This window comes from Octodon degus, unplaced genomic scaffold, assembly GCF_000260255.1.
Source record: "Octodon degus isolate 3935 unplaced genomic scaffold, OctDeg1.0 scaffold00029, whole genome shotgun sequence".
In the NCBI taxonomy this organism is placed as follows: domain Eukaryota; kingdom Metazoa; phylum Chordata; class Mammalia; order Rodentia; family Octodontidae; genus Octodon; species Octodon degus.
In genome coordinates, this window is record NW_004524605.1 from 8,030,114 (window position 1) to 8,038,450 (window position 8,337).

The 8,337-nt window shown below is 39.4% G+C and overlaps 1 pseudogene; it reads right to left on the minus strand.

The window, feature by feature from the left end:
* Positions 1-4,845: 4,845 nt before the first annotated feature.
* LOC101580187 lies at positions 4,846-5,767 on the minus strand (annotated as a pseudogene).
* Between the last annotated feature and the right edge of the window lie 2,570 nt (positions 5,768-8,337).

Consider the following 8,337-nt stretch of genomic DNA (forward strand, 5'->3'; position numbering starts at 1 on the left):
TTTGAGGTTTCCAGCTTAATGTAAAAGCCAAGTGCAGGGCAGTACTTTACCTGAGCCTCAGGGTTCCCTTCACCTTCCTCTGCCAGCATTTGCCCTGAAGGCAGCCCTGGGTTTCACTTTCCCTTAATGCTGTGGTTTCAGCTTATTGTTGCTATTTATATGTCCTTGTTTTCTTGGATGCTTACAAGTGTACTAAAGCAATGTTTGTTATAATTTATCCATGTCTCCTTAAAGACTCTCACCCGTCATATTGCTAGAAGCGAAGTCTGTGGTTGAAATTTTGATTTCCTTTGTGACAGAAAGTCTGCTAGGAGAAAGGTTTGTGTTGTTTCTGTGTTTTGTTCAACTGGATTCTGTGAGTTGCAGGCATTACTGCCACTGCTGTTTCCAGTGTTCAGATTTTGCCTTTCATTATGTATGTCTAGTTGTGTTGTGAAGATGACAACACATCAAGATTTTCTCTACTTTATAATTTGGGGTTTTTAGGAATATTTGGGCTCTATATTCATTTGTAAAGAAAAATTAAATTGGTGTTTAAAAAGAATTGTTGTCTTTGTTGGGTATTTAGTACATTTTAAAGATTCCTTTTACCATCATAATTTATATTTGTTCATTTAAAATGGACTTTATGAAAAATAAGTTTTGCACTTTTTAAGTATTTTTTCTCTGTGTTTGTGGTAGTTTATTGATGTCAGTAATAGATCCCTTGGTATCAAAGTGTTGATTGGTAGCAATTATATTTTTTTTGTGTATTTTAAAATTCATTGTTAAGATAAAGAGATCCTTTCATCAATGTTTGTATGATAAATAGCACATTGATTATTTTAATGTATACTTTTTGTTGTATTCTAGTTTATTGTTTTTGTTTCACATTTACTTCATTTTATTATAGTTTATAGTTTGTAATACACATACTATTCTCTATTTCATTATATGAAATTAGAATATACACATATATATAATTTTAAATGATGCATTATTCATTTCTAGAAATTTTAGAATTTTATGTAAATTGAATGTATTTATTCACCGAGCACACAAAAATTCAGCATTATTCTACAGCAGGTATGTGAAAGACTGAATGTGTAAGTGGATTATGGCAGATGTCTGTGAAAACAAAGAGTTTATCTACCTCTTGCAGTGACCTATCCAGGAAACCAGTGTCCTTAGGTACTGTAGACAACCAGGAAGCAAGCCTCTTATGGGCCGGACTCATGGGAATTCAGAATGCTTTCTCTGCTAGCAAACAATGGGTCAGAGATATGAGTCAGTGGTGCAGAGCCTGCTTGGCAAGTGTGAGGTCCTGAGTTCAATTGCTGGTACCAAAAAAAAAAAAAAAAAAAAAAAAAAAAAAAAAAAAAGGTAACAATCAAGGAAGCCAAACTGTAATGAGGCTGCAGTAATTGAAAGTTTAGGGGAGAGCTGCAGAGCAAATATATAAATGTGTGTTTTCCATTTGTTGGCTGCAGTTTGTTCTTTAATACACAACTGCTTTACTACTGAACTATCTACTCATCCTTGGGTGCAATGTTTTATCAATCTACAGTCGTTTTCCAAATGAAATAGTCATGGTTCTGTTGACTGCATCCTAACTGAGAAGTCAGGGGTGAGTATATATTTTTTTTCAGTAATCATTTCTTTTATAGATTATGACTGAGAGGTGTTTTCAGTGATCAAGTATGTCAAATAAATCAGAATGTGATGATTTGTATTAAACTGTATCAGAAAAGAGCTATTGGACTTTAAGAAAATCTGTTTTAATTTTTGAATAATTATCTTTTACTGTATGTTTGGATGCTTTTTTTTTCTATTGTAATGATTTTCTCTTCCAGAAGAGTAACTACAGTAGTCTACTGTTCCCAGTTCCTTACTACATACTTCCTTCTCATCTATTGGTCTTTATTTTCATCTTTTTGAAACTTCAACATTATGTGATTGTTTTTAACCCACTTTCTCTGATACTGACTTACTATTTTTGTATGAATGTCCATTCTGCATTGTGTAACTCTTCATCTTTTTACAGGGTTTTGTAATTCTATCACTTTTTATTCTATTACTGTTCTTCCATTGTTTGTTTTAGATTTATTTCTTGTTTTGGAGTAATATTTTCTGGACAGGAGAAAGACTTGTAGTATTGTAGTATCTCTTCTGTCTGTTTTCTATTTCTCCTTTAAATGCTCTGAGCTGGGTTGTTGTATTTGTTTATTCATCCTTCAAAATGGGCTTTCCATTTGGTAGCCACAGTCAGTATGGTTGATTGAATGAACTGGATCAGGTAGCTTGAAGCATTAATCAACTTTTTTCTTTTCAGCATCTCTGTCCTTGTGTACTATGCCAAACCTCCTTTTTGTACCCTGACAGTATCTTGAATAAGTCCCATGGCTTTTGATGTTATCTTTACTACTAATAAAAAATTTTACAGAAATAAAACAGATCCATCCATTGCAATAGCAAGGCTCCCATATTTCTTCCAGTGTTAGGCTTTCTCCTTCCTAGGGCTGCAGCCCCATTCAGGCTTGTATACCAGGGGAAAAAAACTGAGCAAAGGCGTACCCTTAGACTATTCTTTGACACCACTACTTCTCTGGCTATTGTCCTTTCCTCATTCAGGCAAGGAGAAAAGGAAAGGGCCTTACAGTTTATGGTACGTGAGGGTTGTAACCTCATGCTGATTCCTGCCAGCGATGTTGGTAGTTTTGATGTGGGCTTTGACAACCTGGGTCAGAAGACACAGCCTGCGACCATGCGATACTGATGCCTCCTCAGCTTCCATATCCAACTGCATAAGGCAACAGTTAGAGAAATGCTTCGCATGTCTGTATTAGCTATTACTGCTCTTATGTGTAGTACTCTTGTCCCTACTTTCAGCCTCTTTATTTTGTCTCATGTTATTACAGAATTTGTTAAAGAGGTAGCCTTGAATGGAGAGGTCATAATTAGCAACTTGGCTACTTGGGGTAAATTTTATATATTTTTTTAAGATAACACTTTATTTTATAGGAGAGGAAACAATTTAGGAGTCAAACTTTTCCCATCATTAAAAGATTAGTATAAGCTGCTGTGGTGCTGCATGCCTGTAATCTCAGCACTTAGGAGACTGAGGTAGGAGGATTACTTCGAGTTCAAGGCCAGCCTGAAGAGCAAGGCCCCACATAAAACCCTTAAGGAATTTTGTGAATGAAGCCTGAAGAGATCGACTAGTACATTCTCCCAGAGTAGTCAGGGCTGGAATGCAGGACTTCAACCTCTGACTCTGTTGAATCTGCTCTTCAGTAAGAGTGACTGTTCTTCTTAGGCGGGTTGCGCCATCATTTCGCTATTTCCTGAGTTTCTAGAGGTTTCTGCTTATCTAGTCACCACTGATGTCTTGGTGAGCAGCTGCCTTCTAACCAATGCATAAGTAGATAATGTATCTCTTCCTAAGGAACAAAGAATGGAACCTTTCAAGGGAACAGCCACCAGATGTCACTCTAGACTAGCTTATGCAGAAGGTGACTGTTGGGCCTGTTATTTCCAGCTTTGATTTTTGGGGATGGAATGGAATAAATGCTGTGTGTCCTACTGCTTCAACTCATAAGAAATCCACAGTCCTGTCTGGAGACAGGTGACCAGGAGAGCAAAATAAATTACATAGATACAGATCCTGCCCTCCTGAAAGCCACAGGGAGTGGGTTAGGTGGAGTCACTCAGGGAGACATGACATCCTGGGCTCCTTAGCTTGGAAGTTAAACAGACCAGAGAAAGAGAAATTAGAGTGGTGATTGGAAGGAAAAAAATAACAGGAAATAAAGGCTTTGATAGATGAGAAGTTAGCTTAGATCTAAGTCAGTATGTGACTGGGGAGAGGTCGCAGCATAGGGAGGAAGTGGTGGCAAGGAGGGCAGTGTTGTTCGCATCAGTGTGGACCTGCTCACACTGTTTCAGGGACTATAAGAAACCATTAAGCACTCCAGGTACACCAGCAAAGGGGGGTTGTGGTGAGCAGCGTGGCTTGGTGTGGAGAACACACATGCTGTGTCGGGGTGCTGGAGCTGAGTCAGAAATCGGGTGCGTACCATTGTGGGGACATCCTCTGGGACACGTTTCTTACCTGTGAGGTGCTCTGAGTTCTTCATCTCATTCTCATAAAGCAACTAGATAATCTAATATATAGAGTTGTGGAAATACTAAGTGCATTAATATTTTTAGTGTTTACAAGAATGTCTAGCATTTCTTTTGTTTTTGCTTTGAAATTTAGAAACAAATTTTATTTAAGATCTGAAATACAATTCCTAAAATAATACTGTGTCTACACAATATGCATGGGCTCTATCACATTAGAATGTGCATTAGACTCAAATGCAAAAACCAAGAAACAAATCACCATCTTTCAACAATTTGAGCAAAACCATGAAGCAAACCTCCATCCTTTGATAATTTGAGCCACAGAATGCCTAAGGAATGATCCAGGTGGATTCACACAGGGTGGGCTATTTTACTTCATTCAAGCACCATAAAAAAGAGCACAAATGTGTGGGTTTTCAGATATATACATTAAGTTGAACCTTTGGCACTAGGAATCAGGGCATTTTGTCACGTAGCACTTAACACATATTAGAAAATTATGTAGTGTCAAAGGGATAGACCCACCAGCATTTAAGCAAAGTTGTCAACTAGGCAATAAAATGGTCTACTGAATGTTTTTTCTTTGTCTAATTACCACATACACTGGTAGCAACTTTGAAATGAGGAAAGGAGTTTATATACCTTTTATTTTCTGTTTAAAATAGGACAGAGAAAACCCTGAAACATAAGCCTTGTTACATGCTGACAATTTTAAGGAACATCAATTATACAAGTAAAAGACTAAGAACAGAAAGTGTTACAGCTACCAGACACCAGGGGTAAGAGGTCGGTAGACCCTCTCAGCGCTTTGCGATGGTAGTCAGCAGGAGCCACTTGGTAACCACTGGCAGTGAACAGTGACGCAGAATTCTTTGCCAGATAATATAGGAAATCATGCAAATAGATCAACAATAGTGCAAGGCTCTTCTCATCAAAGGGCGTGTAGGCCAACATCATTCGTATTCTCACAAATAATCTCAATAGGTGTGGTGCTCCATAAACCTGGTACATTGGCACATCAGGGTGAGCCAAGAGGATTTCGGCATACTGGGGCCTCTCAAATTTGTAGAGCAGCTGAATGCCCAACATCACATTGAAATGCTCTTATTCCTGCCACAACTTCCTTAACTGCATATTCTGTATTGCCAACATATCCCTGTGGTTTCCTACAAGTAGCACACTCTTTCAGAATGGCATCTACATTTTTCTTAGCAAGAAGTTGAAAGAGCTGCTTCTGCCTGGTCACTAAGTCCCGGTCCTTCACAAGCTGCAGTTTGAATTCTTTGGTAATTTTCACTTTAACTTCCATCCTATTCTTCAGTGCTTCCTCACTTTCAATGGTGGGATCCGCCCGGGCCCTTTTCTTCCGAGGGGGCTGGAGTGCTTTGCTGGTGCTGCCACCATCTCCGTTCCCATGAGCCTTCTGCTTGTTCTTTCCTGTCTTCCTCACAGATCCTGAAGGAGGGTTCTCCATGGAGCGACCACCCCATCTTCCTGGAAGAGCTGGCTCAAGCTTCTTTGGCTGCAGACCAGCTGCCTTCTTTCCTGAGGAGGCCCCTCTCATCTTACTTCCCTGCATGTTGCTTTGGGATGGCTTTTTGAAGTTGTCCTCTTCTGCAGATTGCTGTCCACGAATTTGAGAACCCTGCTTTCCAGAACTCATTTAATCCTGTCTTCATTCCAACCAACAATTTCCCTTCCTTCCTTGCTAAGAACTGCTAGTGATTTCTCACTTGGAATCTTACAGGTCTTCGGGGTGGTCTGGGAGGATGAAGTAGGAGACATAACCCAAATTCTGTAATCAAGGACGGTTCTGCAATCAGGGTCAGATCTCCCCATCCTTGCTGTACGAAACTTAGTTTTTCTGATGGTGACCTAAAACGAGAATCTAGCTGTGTGCCGCAGGACGTGTGTGCACCGCCGTCCCTCCAACTGCCAGAGTCTGTCTAGCATTTCTTAAATGCTACATTAAGTGTTCAAAAAACAAGTTTCTGGCAGCTGGGGAGGTAGCTCAGGGGCACAAGCACAAGGTCCTGAGTTCGATCCCACGTACCACCACCAACAGCAACAAAAAAGTTTCTCAATAGAGCTAGGTGCAAGAAGTAAAATAAGGTGAGTGCTTAAAAGGCAAAATCATAATATTTAAGAAATTTTTGTCTGGAGGTGAATAGGTATAGACATTTGTTCCCTGAGCACCATGAGCCAGAGAACCTAATAGATACTGCATAAAATTTTAAAACACCATCGGTATGGGTACAACTAGGTATTTAGAGCTAAATTGAGTACTTTGAATATTTTACTTCACTTAATCCTCCTCCAAATTTACAGAGTGCATTATTATTATTTCCATTTTATAGATGAAGGAAGTGAGACCCAGAGAGAGAAGTCAGTTTATCCAAGATTAGAACAGTGGTAATGGCACAGGGGAGCTGCTAACCTCGAGCCTCGTTAGTTCATCACTACTGAGATCCTCAGGGGTGCTGCAGGGTGCCATGAAGTCATGCTATTTTACAGCCACCAGGAATGTGTGTCCAGCCCTGATGTGTTACTTGACAGCGTTACATTCTGAGAGATGCACCTTTAGATGGTTTCATCTGTGTGCAGACATCGTAGAGAACATTCAATGTAAGGGGGTGTCATCTTAGCAAATGGAAAAGTGGGTGGGTCTGCCATCTGCTAAGCGGACCCTTACTGACCCAAACAGTGACACAGGCATGGCTGTGCTTTTGTTGGGCTGACATCCATTTACATAGATGAGGAAATTGAAACACACAGCCCTTAAGAGACCTGTTCAAGGTCATTGCTTGATGAAGGGCAGTATAAAAACCCATGTTTTTTATTCCCATTTCAAGTATGATAAAGAGGTTTAAAAGTAAACAGGACCTATCTATTCTGCAGATTATTATTGTTAAAAGGAAATGTATTAGGCTGTGCTGAATAAAATGTTTCCTTCACTGTGTTTTCTTTTTATAATAGGTTAGTTTAACAGCAACTGAAAGTATTGTGTCTACTCTGAATATTGATTAAGATATTGCTTTCATTATTTCTTTTTTTTCTGGTTTCACTGAGCACAACGCATTGTCCATTGTCTGCAGAATTCCTCTTTGTATTATAATCTACTTCATCATCATCTATCTCCTTATGAGAAGGCCTGCTTTTACTGGAAGACATGAGTAGAGGCTTGGAGACTGTCACTTTTCCATCATTTCTCCCAACTACAATTTTTGCTCTTGAAGAAATTATACAATCAAACCATGATTTTTCTTACACCAACAGCAATTCAAGATAAATCACTTCACTGTCCAAAGTCCCCACTCACCTCCTTGTCTTGCTAAGTGTCTCTGGTAGAGAAATTCCACAGTTACCTTTGATAGCCCTTTGATGGCCTTTGAGGCAGCGGCTGGCGTGCTTTGCTTTATCTCTTGCTCTCTACCAAAGCGCCTGTCATAGCTCTGACACTCAATTTGCTCAACAAGGAGCAATCTTTTGTGAAATAAAAGGAGGAAAATGTCTTCCCAGAGCTGTCGGTACTTGTTTTATTTGTTCGTTTTTGACATTTTTATCTTGGTGCTGGGCTTGTGTGAACTCTAGTGTGTGACAGAAGTCCTCGTTGCTTAGGACCTTTCTGTAAGAATAGCAGCCTCAGAGGTAGTCTGGAAACCTGCCCGTGGTGGGTGACATTTAATCCCACCTGCACATTAGGTGGTGAACCTCAGAGCCACTGAAACCCATTCCTGTTGCCCAGTGGACTCTCTGGTAGGGTAGGTTTGGGGTCTACAATCATTCTTAGAAATCCACATCCACCTCTAGGTCATAGTAATTTGAATTTAGCCAGTTTCTTACCTGAGTTAGAAATAACTTTTCTGGTGACCTTTCTGTGATTGTCTTTGGATAGTCCATGACAGCAGATCAAGAATGAATGCATGAACTATAAACAGGAAAGTGGAACTGGGTTAAATTTGTACAGAGTTTTCTTAAAGAGAAGATAAAATGAGGTGGGAGGAATGGAAACATGAGAGCCAGTGTGGGGTAGGTTGAAAGAAGTTTGGACTGTGGTCAGAAGCTCTTTTATGATAAATGAGGGTTAGTAGGAATAGGTGGATAAAGAAAAAAATTAAAACTCAGTGTGAGTGTTGAATGTACCTCCTGAAATTTTATTCCAAGTAATCCCAACATAGATTCAAAAGAATTTATTTTTTGAAAGTTTTACTGAAATTTTTTAAAAAACATGAC